Source organism: Arvicola amphibius, chromosome 4 (genome assembly GCF_903992535.2).
Source record: "Arvicola amphibius chromosome 4, mArvAmp1.2, whole genome shotgun sequence".
NCBI lineage: Eukaryota > Metazoa > Chordata > Mammalia > Rodentia > Cricetidae > Arvicola > Arvicola amphibius.
The window spans coordinates 108,158,737-108,174,723 of record NC_052050.1 but is presented as its reverse complement, the minus strand read 5'-3'; the positions used below and the strand labels follow the sequence as shown (position 1 = coordinate 108,174,723).

The 15,987-nt window shown below is 43.1% G+C and overlaps 1 protein-coding gene and 1 pseudogene across 1 annotated transcript in view; one reads left to right on the top strand and one right to left on the bottom strand.

Annotated features, from left to right (window-relative positions):
* The window catches only part of Csgalnact1 (chondroitin sulfate N-acetylgalactosaminyltransferase 1), a 307,224-nt gene that overhangs the window by 250,778 nt on the left and 40,459 nt on the right, over nt 1–15,987 (bottom strand).
* Nucleotides 9,937–10,303, top strand: LOC119811584 (annotated as a pseudogene).

The window sequence follows — 15,987 nt, the reverse complement described above, 5'->3', positions numbered from 1 at the left end:
AGGCCTCTGTATGACTAGGACCCAAGCTATGCCTTGGAAGACCCAATGGCTGTCACATACATGGTCTTAACACCAGGAGGTTCTATAATGACACCGCCTCCCATCTGTACTCTGGCCAAGAGGGATTAGTCCTCCCTCTACCCCACGCCTATACACCAGCCATGTGCCTGCCCACTCACTCTTTGATCCATCCCTGCCCTTGATCTAAAAACTATCTCTTCCAGACTCAACTGTAACTAGTTCCAGCCATATTCATTGGAAGAGTAGAGAGGTAGGAGGAAGCAGAGTACCCTACCCCCTTCTCTTTCTGCTGTAATGATCTCACTAGTGGTGATGCTACGGTTGGAATGTCAAGTCTAGGCATGGGAAACTTCATCCATGGTGCATTTACTGAGGGAAGGATATTGCTAAGAGGTGATCCATTCAGTGCCCTCACGAATGAATCCATCCCATTACCACAGGAGTCTCTTTAGTTCCTGCCGTCTCTTTCACACCCTCTGATTTTTCATCATGGCATGCTAGTTAGTTCTCTGACTTTGGATTTTCTGGACACCAGAGACAAATACTAAATCATGCCCATTATAAATTACCCAAGCACAAAGGCACTAAGATACGTACGTGGCTTTGGATTTCTGTGAGTCTGTTTTTATCAGAAATCTTCTGTCTGTGGTTCCAGGTACTTCTGGGAGCTGCAGCCCAGATCCCGTTTTTGTTCTCCAGTTACATCAATATCCCTCCTTTGTTCCACCATCCTTTGTGGTGTTGGGAGTTCCAGTTGCTAATCTTTGAATGACCTCATCATCTCTTATTTGGCTTTTCACATCTTCCAAAGAGCTTCATATCTAAGTCCTTGTCTTAAAGTGCTCGCTTGATTTTGCAGGCCATGACTCCCCAGCCTCCTTTCATGTCTTCGCTCTTAACCACGGCCTGTCTGATGCCTTCCCAGCTGACCAGGCTCTCCGCTGAAGGCTTTTCCTTAGCGTCTTCTCCTCTAGGGAGCTGCTGCTCACATCTCGATCCTCGGGTAACACACTGGACCCCGCAACGATGCTCTACTACCAACTCAAGCCCTGGTCACCCACACATTATTCTTCTGGGACTAGCTGTTCCCTGAGGTGTCTGCCATTCATTTCACCTTGAACTTGGTATATGCCATTGTCTACACGAATCAGGTGGGAGAAAAGTTAAAATCCCTAAGTAATTGGCGCTAAACCGACCTGATATTTTCACAACTCTATTTCCTTTTGGCTATAGAGACACAACAGATGCAGAAACGAGAGTCAGAACACAGTGTTCCAGAAAATGACTATGTTTTGGGCAACTGCCCACATGGGTGCAATGAGGACAGGATAATGACTTCTTGTCTTGTAGGCAGATTGACCCCATGCCATGACTTGCATTTCAAAAGAAATCACTGAATTATCCTTAACAACCAATCTTAGAACATTTGACTCTTAATTAATGTTTTAAAAGTTAAAGAAAAATAAAGAAACGGCCTATAATAAAGACTCTGGTACTACTGACTTGGGTTTGGAGCCAACATGCAAGGGCAAAGACTCTCCTAAGCACATAGCAATATATTCATACGTGCGTCCTTCTGCACTGAGGCTTCTGGAAATCCTCAACTAGTGTTCACGGGAGCTGACAGACTGGTGAACAGCGTGGCTCCTGCGAATGCTAAGTGAACTGAAACAAGTGACTAACAACTTCACCTGGGCTTTTGAATTCTTCCATTCCCAGTCTTTCCTTACAGAAACTCTGGCAGGTATCTTAAGAAAAAGCACATTAGTAAAAATAAAAAATAAAAGAAGCCGGGCGGTGGTGGCGCACACCTTTAATCCCAGCACTCGGGAGGCAGAGGCAGGCGGATCTCTGTGAGTTCGAGACCAGCCTGGTCTACAAGAGCTAGTTCCAGGACAGGCTCCAAAGCCACAGAGAAACCCTGTCTCGAAAAACCAAAAATAAATAGATAAATAAATAAATAAAATAAAAGAAAGAAAAGGGCTAGCTACAGATTTGAAGGTCGCTTTCCAAAATATCCACCAAGAGCCAAGAGTTTGTGCTAGGATGCCTGGGCATGAACAAGAGCACACAAAGTTACCAGGTCTGCAAAAGAATTACAAAGCTCCCGAAGATGCCACAAAGGTACCTTAGAGTCAACATGGACTGCTTACCTAAAGCCTGTTGCTCCTCTGGTCACTTACATTTGTATGGTGAGAAATCCTATTATTTCAATACTATCTGTGGTGATGTAGACCGCCCCCCCCCCAGTCTTCTTTGTACAGTGTGAACTACAGAACATTTTAAAGATATGATCGGTTTCCTGAAACTCTTCATTAATTCCAAGCTCCCACACAACAGGCAACAATTGGAATCACAGACATTGAGTTTGATTTCTGTTATTTCTTCCATTCATGGGTCCGGAATGGGAAGGCAGCAGTACCAGAGTCTGGGTTACATGTAGTGCCTTTGTTTTCCTTTAACTGAAAACCAACAAGGGGGAAACAGAGCAGAAGCCATGCTGGTTCCTTTCTCCAGTTTGCACTAACTCCTCCCTCCTGGCCTCAGTTTCTCTCCGTATAAAGTGAGGAGGTTAGATTGAATAAGGTCACTAGGACTTGCCGGCCAGTCACCTTAGCCTACCTGGAGAGTTCCAGACTAATAAGAAACCCTGTCTCAAAAAACAAGATGGAAGGCTCCCAAAGAAGGACAATCAGCATTACCTCTGGCTCCATGTGCACCTGCACACAGGTACGCCAGCTCGCACAAAAACATAAATATGATAAACAAACAAACAAATAGCACATTGATTTCACAATAAACCAAGAAATGCAGGTTTAACTTAGAATATGAATGGAGTATGATAAAGTAAAACAACTAACTTTTAGACTCCTGGTATTTTAAATGCTGCATTGCAGTCAGGGGTAGAGATTGTGAATTACAACGTCAAGACAGAAATGTAGGAGATGTGGGATTGCCTCCAAAACTTACTGAGATTTCACACAATATAATGCACTATATTTCATATTTTAAAAATATGTGAAGTCAAAGCCTTTTTCTTTTGCTAGAAAAAATTCAGTAATATTTCTAAACTATTTTTCTGCCAACGTTTGAGGCACCAAAAAAGCATTATACTGGAAAAGACTTCATCCTGTCATAAAGCCATTAGCAATGACGAAAAATGATGACATTGTTATGATTTATTTATAGTTTCTTAATAAAATAAAAAGTTCACAGGAAAACAGTCTGAACCTAAAATTTTCAAGATCTTAAAAATACAAGATCGGTAGAAAAATCATGTGTGTAGACCCAGGCTTTATTTTTAATGTGCCCAAATCACTGCCACAAGCAAATGCTGAATTTCCCCCCCCCCCAAAAAAAAAGATCACATACTTAGTCATCTTGTGGCCCAAACCACTCTCATAGAGAATCTGGAGACTCACAGTAGGAAATAAGCTTGCCCCCAACCCAAATTACAGTTCACACAATTGGCCTGACAAATAACCCATGTATTCCTAGTAAAGGAAGACACTGAGTATCCTGGTTTTAAGTCAGTACCCTGACTTAATCCAACAGACTATTCTTTCTAAGAAATCCGGTTTAGGAACAGAAGAATTAGGTCTGGGAGAGGAAAACGGCATCATTTGTTCGGTGTTTACTATGAGCAGAGCTTGTGGGCCAAGTGACACAGTCTAGGCTATTTTATAGGTACTTGCAGATGAAAAGAGCAAAACCATTTCATAAAATATGTTGTTGGTGAAATGCATGAAATAGTAACCACAATTGAGAGTGAAATATTTTATATTATAGGACAGCTGAAGAATGGTCTTTGGAGGTAGACAACATCCCGGTTAGCTGGGGTTCAAAGTCAGTGTTCCCTGTTGTCAAATTTCGATAGCTCACCTTAAAACCACTCTTGGCTGGCGGCCTCCCCACACACAGCAGATAGATGAGTCTGGTGTGTAGTCCACTGGCCACTGCTTTAAACCGTTATGAAATTCTTCCAGTAATCATTCATCCACCTAATTTCATGTTCCTTCAGCCATTCTTTCTAGGAAGCGTTATGTGTGTCATGTGACACAAACTTCGTGGAAGCACGGGGACATGGAGCGGACAAGTAGGGCGCCCACAGCAGTGCTCTGCCAGGACTCACTGTATTTCACATGTAGCCAGAGCAGAGCATATAAACCACCATGAGTCCAGCTCTCCCACCCACGTGAGCTGAAAGCAGGCTCTTGGAGAAAATGTTTAACACCTGTGTTCATTGTAGTGCTACTCACAATGCCAAAAGGTGGAGACAAACCAGGTGTCTATTAATAAAGGACAAAAAAAGTAGAGTAGACACACGACAACATATTATTTACCCTTACCAAGGAAAGAATTTCTGAGAGATACTACAATTGGCATTAACCCTGGAGAAACATTATGATAAACGAAATAAAACAGTTAATAAAAGGTAAATGCTGGGAGAGCCCACTTGAATAAGGCACCATGAACACTCTCAGAGAGACCAAAGTAGAATGGTGGTTGCCAGGAGCTGGGGGTGGGAAAGAAGGAATTATTGCTGAAAGGGAACAGAGTCTCAGCTTTGCAGGACAGAGCCTTCTAGAGACTGGGTGGTAATGATCACTGGACAGCATGAATATATAGTATGCCATGGAACTCTCTACTAACCTGGTGAATGTAAAAGATATTTTATCACATTTTTTAAATGTGGTAGACATGATTTTTAAAAAAACAATAGTAAATGAGGCCTAAGAAAATTAAATCCTTTTTTCTCTACTATAAATCACGGATTGCACATCTGAACTTAGAAATTGAACCTTTCTACTTCCAAGCTTTGATATTAGACTCAGACTCACGGCAGGTTCTCAGTCTACCCTGACAGAACTCGAAGGTAGCAAGTCCTGACACTCTGTTACCATGATGCTCTTCTGGGGATATAAACTCAGTGCGCCACTCTTTCCTGTCCATAAACTACCCTCCTCCTTTGCATCTCAAGATGGTTCATCAGGTACAGTTGCCTGCTTTGGAGTTATGGCCTCCACTTGATCCCCAAGCCTCACACAGTGGTAAGAAAGAACTGACTCCCAAAGTTGGCATGCCCATCTTCCACATGTGTGGTTACATGTGCACAAGCATACAACATAAACACAAAATGCTGAATTAAGCAAAGCAGATGAAATTTCTTGAAACCCGAAGGTAGTTTTGCAGCAGTGAGGAGTGGCTGTGGCCAAAGGCAGTAGGCCAGTAGTTGCTGTTATGATGATGTCTGCTCTTCCTTTGAGTGACAGGACATTTATATTTTTGAAAGGAAAACAGTTCCTGAAATAAAATTACCTTTCCCAAGAACCATTGAGAATGGGATCAGGCATGCCTTTAATCCCAGCAGTCTGGGAGGCAGAGGCAGGTAGATTTCTGAATTTGCTGCCAGCCTGGTCTAAAAAGTGAGTTCCAGGACAGCAAGGGCTATACAGAAAACCTATCTCAAAAAACAAACAAAAAAATAAAATAAAGAAAGGAAGGAAGAGAGAAAGAAAGAGGAGGAGGAGGAGAAAGACACTGGGCTTTCAATATGGAGGGCATGGGACCAGAATCCTTACTTATAGGCACTATATGTCAATAATGTAAAAAACACAAAGGCTAATAAGCACTATACAAGCTATCTACTACTGCTGCTACTAACACACACATACACACCCTCAAACTAATCTAATCTTGATACCACTTTGTTGACACTGCCCAATGCTGAACGACAATTCATTTTCTACCAAGTCCTAAATGGTCAGAGACTACTTTTCACTAAGCCCCAGCATCTCCCCTCAACATGAGGATAGAAACATAAGTTTGAGAGTACAGTTGCAAATAAACTCAGACATGGAAATTGTGAGGGTTTTTTTATCAAATAAAAATGGTTTTCTCTCTACTATTCCTATAGGACACTCACAAATAAATGAGGGCATGCAAGAATGACAGTTGGGAAGTTATTTGTAGGCTTTATTTTTGTCTATGAACTCATCAACCCTTCTCCATTTAACGATTAGCTCATTAAAATTAAGGAGAATGCTGTCTCATGCTCTAAAGAGATTCTGCCAGAGGGCTAAGAACTGTCGCCCCTGCAGAATAGGATAAAATCTTGGCTTAGTGAATACTGCTGTTGTCAAAGCATAAATTCCTCTACATCCTCCAAGGAAGTGTTACTTCCTAAGAGGAAAGTGCCAATGTTGACAAATGAATCCTCAGGGAGCAGTTGAGGCCCTGCAGTGCAGGCAGCCACGGAGCCGGGAGATGCAGGTGCTAAAATCAGAAGCTGGAAGACACTGAATCAGCTTTAAAGTAGTGTCTTTTCCCTGCCCAGAGTCCACAAAACACCCAGAAAGTCCTCAGTTTAGCCTTGGAGAAGTCATTTTAACCAGGACGGGTAAATAGCCATCGCCAATGTCAGCAGTAGGCAGCAGGCCACACTGAGGTTGAGGTCTCCCCCAGAGTATGCAGACCCAGCAAATGCACTGTGTGGCTAAATTCCCCTTCCTCTCAACACAAGCACAGTCTATAGGCTAAAAATATTCTACAAAAGGCAAACTTGCAGCCCCAAAGATGTATGGGAAAACAGGAAGGAGGAAGCAGGAGAAATCTTATCAGTACCAATGAGACCTTTCAATAGCAGGTCACCGACGTTTTTATCTATGAGCCAAAATAGCCCACCAGGAAACCAGAGGGCATCTCAAGAGAAAGCCTCAAAAGGTCAAATGGGATTTCAGAACAACAGTATCAATGAAAACATTGGTGCTGAGTCCAGGAATTTCTTAGTTGGTTGACAGATCAAGTGGTTCTATGTCTAAAAACACTATCTGGTGAGGGAAGTCCTTCTGTTTGTGTGCTTCTTTTATTGGTTGATGAATAAATCTGTTTTAGAGCTAGGAGGGGAAAACTAAACCAAATGCTGGGAGAAAGAAGGCAGAGTCAAGAGACGCGATGGAGCCACCACCAAGAAAAGACATGCTGGAACCTTGCCAGTAAGCCACAGCCACACGGCGATACACAGATTAACAGAAATGGATTAAATTAAGATGTAAGAGTTAATCAATAAGAAGCTAGAGCTAGTGGACCAAGCAGTTATTTAATTAATACAGTTTCTGTGTGGTTATTTTGGGGCTGAGCAGCTGGGAACAAATAAGAGGTCTTCCTACAACAGCTATAGAATTAAGAGTAGCAAATTATAATATTTAATCCAAGTGAATAACTCTGTGAACTCAGGGACCCAATAAAGCCACAACAGGTCACCTATGAGCCCATCATTTCCTTTAACATTGCACCGTGTAAAATAATGACCTGCATGTTAAATAGGCCAGAAGTAGGGGAAGGTATGTTTCTAATGCATGTATCAAAGGTGGGAGTCATTTGGACTTTGGGCAATGATCAAAGGCAGATAAGTGAACATGGAAATGGCTCAACAGGTTAAAAATCTACTGAACAAGCATAAGTTCAAATCCCTAACACTCCCAAAAGCCAGGTACAATAGGGGGAGTGGAAACAGGAGGATCCCTTGAATTTACTGTCTGTAAGTTTAATCAAACTAATGCTCACCAGGTTTAGTGACAACCTAGTTTCAAAATATAATATGAAACCAGTAAGTGGAGATACCTGCTTTCAACCTCTGGCCTCCACATAGATCCACATACCCACAAGAATACATGTCACACACACACACACACACACACATCCTCCACACATACCCAAATACCCACATGAACACATATGCAACAAACATATACATACACACTGACAGAACAGGGATTGTTCTGGCGTTAGTTGGGGGCAGGGCTCTGCAATGATCATAAAACCATTCTACATCTAAAAGAAGGCCCTGTTAATAATAGTACTAATACTATGAGTACAAATGAGACCGCCTCAGACAACATGTAGAGACGCCCTCATAGGGTCCTCTACAAACATAACCAACAGTGGAAAACAAGACAAACTCAACTAACATGATTTTAGAGATCTCAAAGTTATCTTCATACCATGCGAGATGTAAATGACACAGATCCTGTGATCGCTAAACTTGACTCAATCTGGAATCAACTAAAAGCCAAATAGCTGGGCACTTCTGTGAAGGGTTTTCTTAATGAAATCATTTGAAGTGGGAAGACCCACCTTAAACATGGGTGGAATCTTCCAGTGGCATTTGGGACAAAAGGAGATAGAAGGAAAATGTGCTTTTTGCCTCCTTGCCTTTCTCGCTTGTGAGGAAATTCTTCTACTCTGCTGCTGTTGCATTCATTTGCTGATACCAGATGCCAGCTTCTTCCGGTTTCCAGTGTGAATTAAAGGCACTGGATTGTAGCTGCAAAGGCACCCAGCCTTGCGGAGTAAGCAACTACTAGATTCTTGGCCTGTCCAGTGTGAGACAGCTTTTGTTAGACTGTATTATGTAAGCCGATCTAATTTAATGACTATTAATCCTATCTGTTTTATTCCTCTAAAAACCCTAATATAGATTGCGGAACCAGAAATGGGGTGAGACTGCCCTGAGATCCTAAGGCTTTGGGGCTGTTTTGTTAAAGGAATCTGGAAGAGTTGGGTTCATGGAGCCAGCAAAGCTTGGAGCTACAGGAAGGAGGATGTAATAGGACAGTCTATTGGGAGTCTGAAGACAGTAATGCTGAAGGAAGGAAGGACAACGGAAGGAGGCCTGACTTACCATGCTTCAAAGAAGAACAAGGACTCTGTCAGGAACTTGGGTAGGAGCCATTAGTGTGATGTTTCAGCCAAGAATCTGGCTTCATCCTGACCATATTCTGAGATACTATCTGAAGGTAAATTTAAAGATAGTGAACTGATTTGTTTGACAGAAGAAATTTTAAGGCAGAATGCTTTTCAAGCTGGTGCTGAAGAAGCAATTATAATTCACAGACGGGTCAACACCATTGTAAAGTGGCCCGTGTTACATTACACTCCCATGGTTGGCCTGTTTTTCCTCGGGATCAACACACAAAAGCTGATACAGCTGTGGTGGGGCAGCTACATCTCAGTCTTCCAAGTCCAACTTGGCAATATCTTAAGAGTCATCCCTGTAGCACTGGTTTTGAAGGAATGAAGGTTCTCAGATTGAGGGGGTCATGACGAGCAGCTGAGGACAGACACTCGGTGACAGGGCTGAAGTCTCTACAAAGAGACCCTGAGAGGCTATTGCACAAAGGGGTGAAGATGAGGCCTAAGCTGCAGAGGAGACCCCAGAATATTGGAGATGTCCGAACCATGAGTATCCATCAAAAAGAACTTGAGTTGAGGAACAGAGCCAACCTGGCCTCAAGAGAGAAACTGTGGGTGCTATCAGTGGCCCAGCTGGAGGAATATGGCTATCCCTGCTGTTTGTAGCACAGATTACAACCCCAGACGCTCTGCCTGGAGACACAGGATTTGGTGTTTACCCTGCCAGAGTTTGGTTTTGCACTGGTAGGGTTGTTTTATCCCAAATTTTCCTTCTTAAAAATCAGAATGTTTACTCTTAAAATCAGAATGTACCAGTATGTGTTATTGTGCATCAGAAGTATAAAATAGAGCTTTTATTGTGTAGGAGTTTGTAGTGAATAGGCTTTACCTCAGTGAACTGATCCATGACTCCCCTATGCTGCTTTGTCAGGGTATTTTAACCACAGCCAACAAAACAGAAAACTAACAGAGCTCCCAGAACTCCGTTACTGTGAAGAGATAAGATAAGCAGAGATGGGAGTGAGGCGGAAGAAAGCAGGTCACTTCTGCTCTGAAGTCAAGCTCACTAGTCACAGTCCTCTCTTTGACTTTTATGGCATTTTGTTTGGTTTAGTTTGGTACTGGGAGACAGTGCCTAGAGGTTCACCCATGCTAGGCAAGTGTTTTGCCACAGAACTAATATTATCTTAGCCCTTAATTTTAGATCTTAACAGTTGAACTATGCAGTGGTTTGCTCCAAGCAAGGTACATGCATATGAGCTCCTCTGCATCTACTCCAGCCTCTCCCTGCACGAGGACAAGGTGAGGGTCCTGAGGACAGGATCAATGCCCTCATCAGAACAGCTGGTGTCAGTGTTGAACCTTTCTGGCCTGGCTTGTTTGCTAAGGCCCTGGCCAATGTCAACATTAGGAGCCTCATCTGCAATATACAGGCTGGTGGGCCCGCTCCAGCAGCTGGAATCGCGCCAGCAGGAGGTCCTGCCCTCTCCTCTACCACTGCTGCCCCAGTGAGGAGAAGGAGGTAGTAGTAAAGAAGGAAGAATCTGAGCAATCTGATGATGACATGGGCTTTGGACTTTTTTACTAAACCTTTTGTTAACATTTCCAATAAAAAGCTAAACCTGTAAAAAAAAAAAAAAAGAGAAAGAAAGAAAGAAAAGAAGAGAAGAGAAAAGAAACACTTCTTTTTGTAATTTGCTCCTCAATACAATAGTGTTGTGGGGTGACCAGGCCACGTGGCTTTGCTGTCATAAAAAAAAATTCATGTTTTCCCCATGAGAGTGAGTTAATTCTCTTGGGAAGGGTTCTGTTACTAAAAGAGCAGGTGAAGAGATGGCCAGGTAGCTCAGCTGATGAAGGCGCTTGCCCTCAGGACCATCTATCTGAGGTCAGTCACTGGAACCCATGAGGTGGAGGGGACAACTGATTCCCAAATGTTGTGCTCTGACCTCTACCCAAGTATCATGGCACTGGCCATGTAGACATAATCAATCGATCAACAAATAAATAAATAATGTTTATTAAAAATTAAAAAGCATGTTCTTATGAGTTCAACTCCTCAGCTCGTTTGTGACCCCTTTGCCCTTCACAAAATTATAATACAGCTGCGGCCCTCATCAGAAGCTGGGTAGATGCCAGTACCAAGACTTTTAACTTCCTAGATCATGAAGTAAACTAAAATTCTTTCCCCGAGATAATGAGGCAGCAATAGCACTGAGCGGAGGGGCAGACAAGATGCTTTCCGTTCTCATGATGTCCCAAACAAAGGTGTGATGTCTAATCCCATCGCATACCACATAAGCTGACGAAGATATGTTATATAGCTGCTCCGGGTTTATTTCTTCATCTATGCCTGGTAATCTTCATTTCACAGGAAAGAACAAATGGAAATAGGAGAATATATTTAAAGCTAACCATGCATGTTCTTTCCATGTCATAATTTCAGCATTTAGGAATTTGAGGCAGGGGGATTACAAATCCAAGAAAAGCCTGGATTGGGGGGGGAAGGTACAGTGTTGCATTTATTACTGTCTATATTTTTGCTATCATTCTTTTCTCTAAGGTGTATGTGGGTTTTCATATAGGTGTACACATATGTACGCGTGTGTGTTTGCCGTGAAGACCAAAGGTCAATAGAATGTTTTCTTTCAAGGCGCTCTGTGCCTTATGTTTTCTGACGGGGTCTCTCACTGAACCTAGCACTCATCAGTTTGGGTAGGCTGACTGCTCAGGAATCCCCAGAGACCTTCTTGTATCCACTTCCCAGTGCTAGGACTATGGGCACATGCCACCATGCCCAGCTCTTCACATGGGTTTCAGGGCCCGAAATCCAAACCTCATGCCTGCACCTCAGACACCTCGGTAACTAACCCATCTGCTGTGTCCTATTGCCAATGTTTTTGAGACACTGGTAGCAAGTTTAAAAAATAGAGTGAGGGCTGCATTCAAGGAGATACTGTCTTGTGTTCCAGTGAAAGGTTTGCAGACAAGTATATACATTTTAAAGGAGAGACGTTGGCTCCATCTTTAAGTCTCTGGAAGATGGCTTAAACTTCTGCTCTGTGTCAATTAAAGAATCTTGATGTTATTAATCATTCTCGTGTAACAAATATTTACTTCTTCAATCATAGGTCCCTTATCCAGGAATGCATTCCAGAAATTCCTTATAGGGTGATTTTATTTTTGTAGAAACATCATAGCGTGTACTTAGACAAACTAAGACAGCAACATCATCACTAAGGACAGAATTCTATGAGGTCATCGTCCTACACACAGCCTGTCATTCACCCACAGATCATGCTGTGGCGTATAACTATACCTATCATGCTAAGCCGCATCCTCAGAGTCAGGAGTCCAGACAGAAAGCGAGGACGTGTTTTCAACAAGTTCCCGCTCTGGTAAAAAGAGGAACAACTAAAACTTAGACAGGAGTTGGGGAGATGGCTCAGTCAATAGAACACTCGCTTGAAGGTGTGGGGCTCTGAGTTCCATCTCCAGGGCCCATTAAAAAGAAGCAAACACAAAGCAATAAACTATAACCACCACCCTTCCTCCCCAGAAGTGCGGAGTTATTTTTGTGTATCAACTACTCCAGAGCATGAGGCCTGCGGTGTGGTTGATAAACCCAGCATTCCTCTGTTGGAAAAAAAAACAGTGTTTTTGTTGTTGCTGTGGTTTGATGTCTTTGTCTTTTTGGGTTTTGTTTTGTTTTGAAAGGGGAAGAGGACCTGCGCCTGTGTGTAGTGCATGCCACCACACTTGGCTTTATGTATTTAATTACTTGGATTACATTCATTTATTTGTAAATTTTTTCAGACAGTATATTTGGATCATCTTCTTTCACCTCCCCTATAACTTTGTGTATTATCCCATGCCTCCCTACGTACACAACTTCATGTTCTTTGTCCCTTGCTAAACACTAGAATCTCCTAGGTCAAAGTACATCTCAGAAAGTTTTTTACCATCCCTCTCAAATAGTCCCCAACTTAAGCCAGGGGGAGTGGTATACGCCTTTAGTCCCAGCACTCAGGAGGCAGAGGCAGGTGGATTTCTCAGTTCAAGGCCAGCCTTGTCAATAGAGCCAAGTCTACAAGGAGAATCTCTGTCTGAGAAACACAAAACAAAACAAAAAATATTTCCCACCCAGCACTGAAGTGATCACGGCCTTGACTCCTGTTTATTACCATCCCAGTACTAGGCTTATTCAATATTGCCCGTCAAGTTCTTTGCAAGTGTGTGTATGAGGGTTGTCTGTGGTGTGTGTGCGTGTGTGTCTGTGTGTGTCTGTGTGTGTGTGCATGTGTATCTGTCTGTCTGTCTGTGTGCATGTGTGTGTCTGTGTGTGTGTGTGGTGTGTGTGGTGCGGTGTGTGTGGTGTGGTGTGTGTGTGTGTGTGTGTGTGTGTGTGTGTGTGTGTTGCACATGTATGTGTATCCTGCAGCAGGGGACATTCAAGTGCCCTTGCACCTGCTGAAGTTATGAAGCAGAAGGAAGGCCGGGGTGAGTGACAGGAGGGGACCAGGTACTCAAAACACAGCTTCTCAAGGGACTCAGCACTCTCGGTAAGAGAGCATTGGAACCCAATAGCTCAGTCTGCCTTAGAACATTCTGAAGTGGTGTTCTAGAGGGCTTGGTCATGGAGGACTCTTCGGGTTCCCTGTGTATGTGGAATGTTTAGCTCAGGTGTCAGTCCGTAGAGGCTGGGGGATGCCCTGAAAAAGTTCAGAATGAAGGCCTTACATTTTCGAAAGACCCATGAGAATACTCATTCAGGCCAGCAACCAGGACAAACGTATGCTCAGAGCTTGGTAAGGTCCACTATTGGCTCAAACACCAGTTCCTTCCACTCTCACATCCCAGCCCACAAGGAGACAAGCTACGTATTCCCCATAGCTTTGATTCCTCCTCCTTAAGGAACACTTTACCGAAATACCCTAATTAACTAGCTTAATCTAGGTCCCTGGAAATGATCTGTGACTTCTGATTTGAAATATTTTAAACCTCAAGAAAGGCAATAAATTAATATAATTGTCTCTGTCATTCTATAAAACGCATAATTAGAAATTAACACAGCTTGACTATATATGGAAAGCAGGCAGGGTTTACAATCCATGTATCAGGAAATAATTACCCACGGAGAGTCCATTCAGCATGCTACTGAGCCTGTCATCTGGCCTGTTTTATGGCACATATCATCAGGCAGTAAGATCGTCTGCAAGAAGGATGGGTCCCATAAAAGACATAGGTCAGCATAACGATAATATACTTGGGGACAGGAAGCTTGCCAAGCTTACCACCGAGGACTCTTCAGAGGAGGGAGGAGGTGCGAGGGGTCCAGGTATCCAAGATATTTTATTTCTTTCATTTTTAAAACAATCCAGAGCAGAAAGGGCACAACACTAATACATATTAACTCCAGGGAGGGGAAATTGAGTACCCGTTGTCTTTCTCTGTGCTTTTCTGTAGGAAAAAAAAATATGCCAGAAGAGAGCGCATGTTTAGAGGGTGGGAGATGCTTCACTTAACATTTCTCGCAGAATGTGTTAAATTGGGTAGGAGGCCTATAATTACTTCTTCCCAGCACTGTTTGCCAGTTTGAGAAGTAATTCTGAACTCATCATGAGAGTTTGTTCTGTTTTATTAATACTGGGGAACGAACTGGGGTGCTGTCAGATGCTTTCTGGGTTGTCTGTTTCGTAGCTTCCTCCCTTATTCCATTGTTATCAGGAGGAATCTTTGTCCCAGAAAAAATAGAAGACTTAAGACACTCGGCTCCTTTTCAAGGGAAGCTGGCTGTATGGCTCTGCTTCCTTCAGACCTCTGCCAGTATCTAAGAAGTTCGGAGCCAGTTTTTATATTGTCCTCTCCCCTCTTAATGTACATTTTCAGTATGCACAGGTAACGGCACATTTGGCTCTTATATGCCTATAAAGGTCAGCCGATAGACGCCATACTAAGTCTTGCCAAGACAAGGGAAACCAAACTGTCATCCAGCAACACAGCTGAGCTCTGCTCCAGGGAATGAGAGAGAGATGGAATGTGTAATTCTGAAAACTCATATTTTTACCCAATAATGTTTACCAGCTTCATAGCAGCCATGGATTCTTCTCTCCTTCAAGGAGATGGGGCGGGGAAGAAGCAGAAGAAGAGGACAAGGAAGGCATTTTAAGCAGCTCGGTAGTAAAGTGCAGGAGAGAATTGCCATGATGGGATCCAGTGGATTGAATCCTGTATGCCAACTGACGGGAAATAGTGTTCACTGTGGCTTCCATTTATAGACACGAACACTGCCAAATAAAGCTTAACCTTATCTGGAAGCTTTTCAGCATAAACCCAAATCAGCAATACTAGCTCACTCAAAAATTCATATTTTTTCAGAAGCTTAATTGCCAAATATGTCATGAGCTATAAAAAAGAATGAGCACGGAGTAGAGAGGCGGCCTAGCACTGTGCAGATGAAGTGGCTGCCGTGCAGGGTCCTGACAGACCACACTGAGTGCTAGTGGACCAGGCTAACAACCCAGAATGCCCACAGGGACTGCTCTTCGGTTCTCTGTGTGAGGTACCATTTTCTCCAGTCCAGAAAGTGGTAAATTAACCACGTGTAGTGTTGCTTACTGCTGGGCACTACCACAGGGCTGGGTTTCCAAAAATCTCATCTCTTTACCCTGATGAATCCAGGAACACAAGGACACGGAGGCAACAAAGTGTTGAAGTTAGGGTCAAAACTCCCAAGTCCAAGAGCAAAACTCATGCTTCTTCCCATATACTTCTGGTGGGTCACTGGGTGTAGGTATGCCTAGAGATGGTACCGGCTACAGTGTGATACATTGATACAAGTATACAATGTGTAATGATACAAGCAAGTGGATCTGCTCTCCATCTTTGCACATTTATTGTTTCTCTGTGGAGAGAACATTCGAAATTCCACTGTAGCCCTTTGTGGGTGGTGGAGGGCAGGGGCTATTCAGCTAAGATAACACTCAGGCCTGTCTTTTGTTACACTTGTGTCTGAATCGCAGCACACCTATGGCGGCCACATGAATCGCCAGTTTGTTGTCTATCCAGCTTTTTATTCATGGTAAAGTTGGGAAGAAAACCTTTCCAGCTCTTTTTGTCTGTACCCAAATTGAAGCTTCTTGCCACTGTTATTCTAGTTTCTCTACCACTATCAACCTTCTTGCTCAACTCTAATATCAAAATTCATCCTAAAGATTACCCATCCAGGAGTGTTGTACACACATTAGCTTCTGAGTTAGGATGCCCACACCC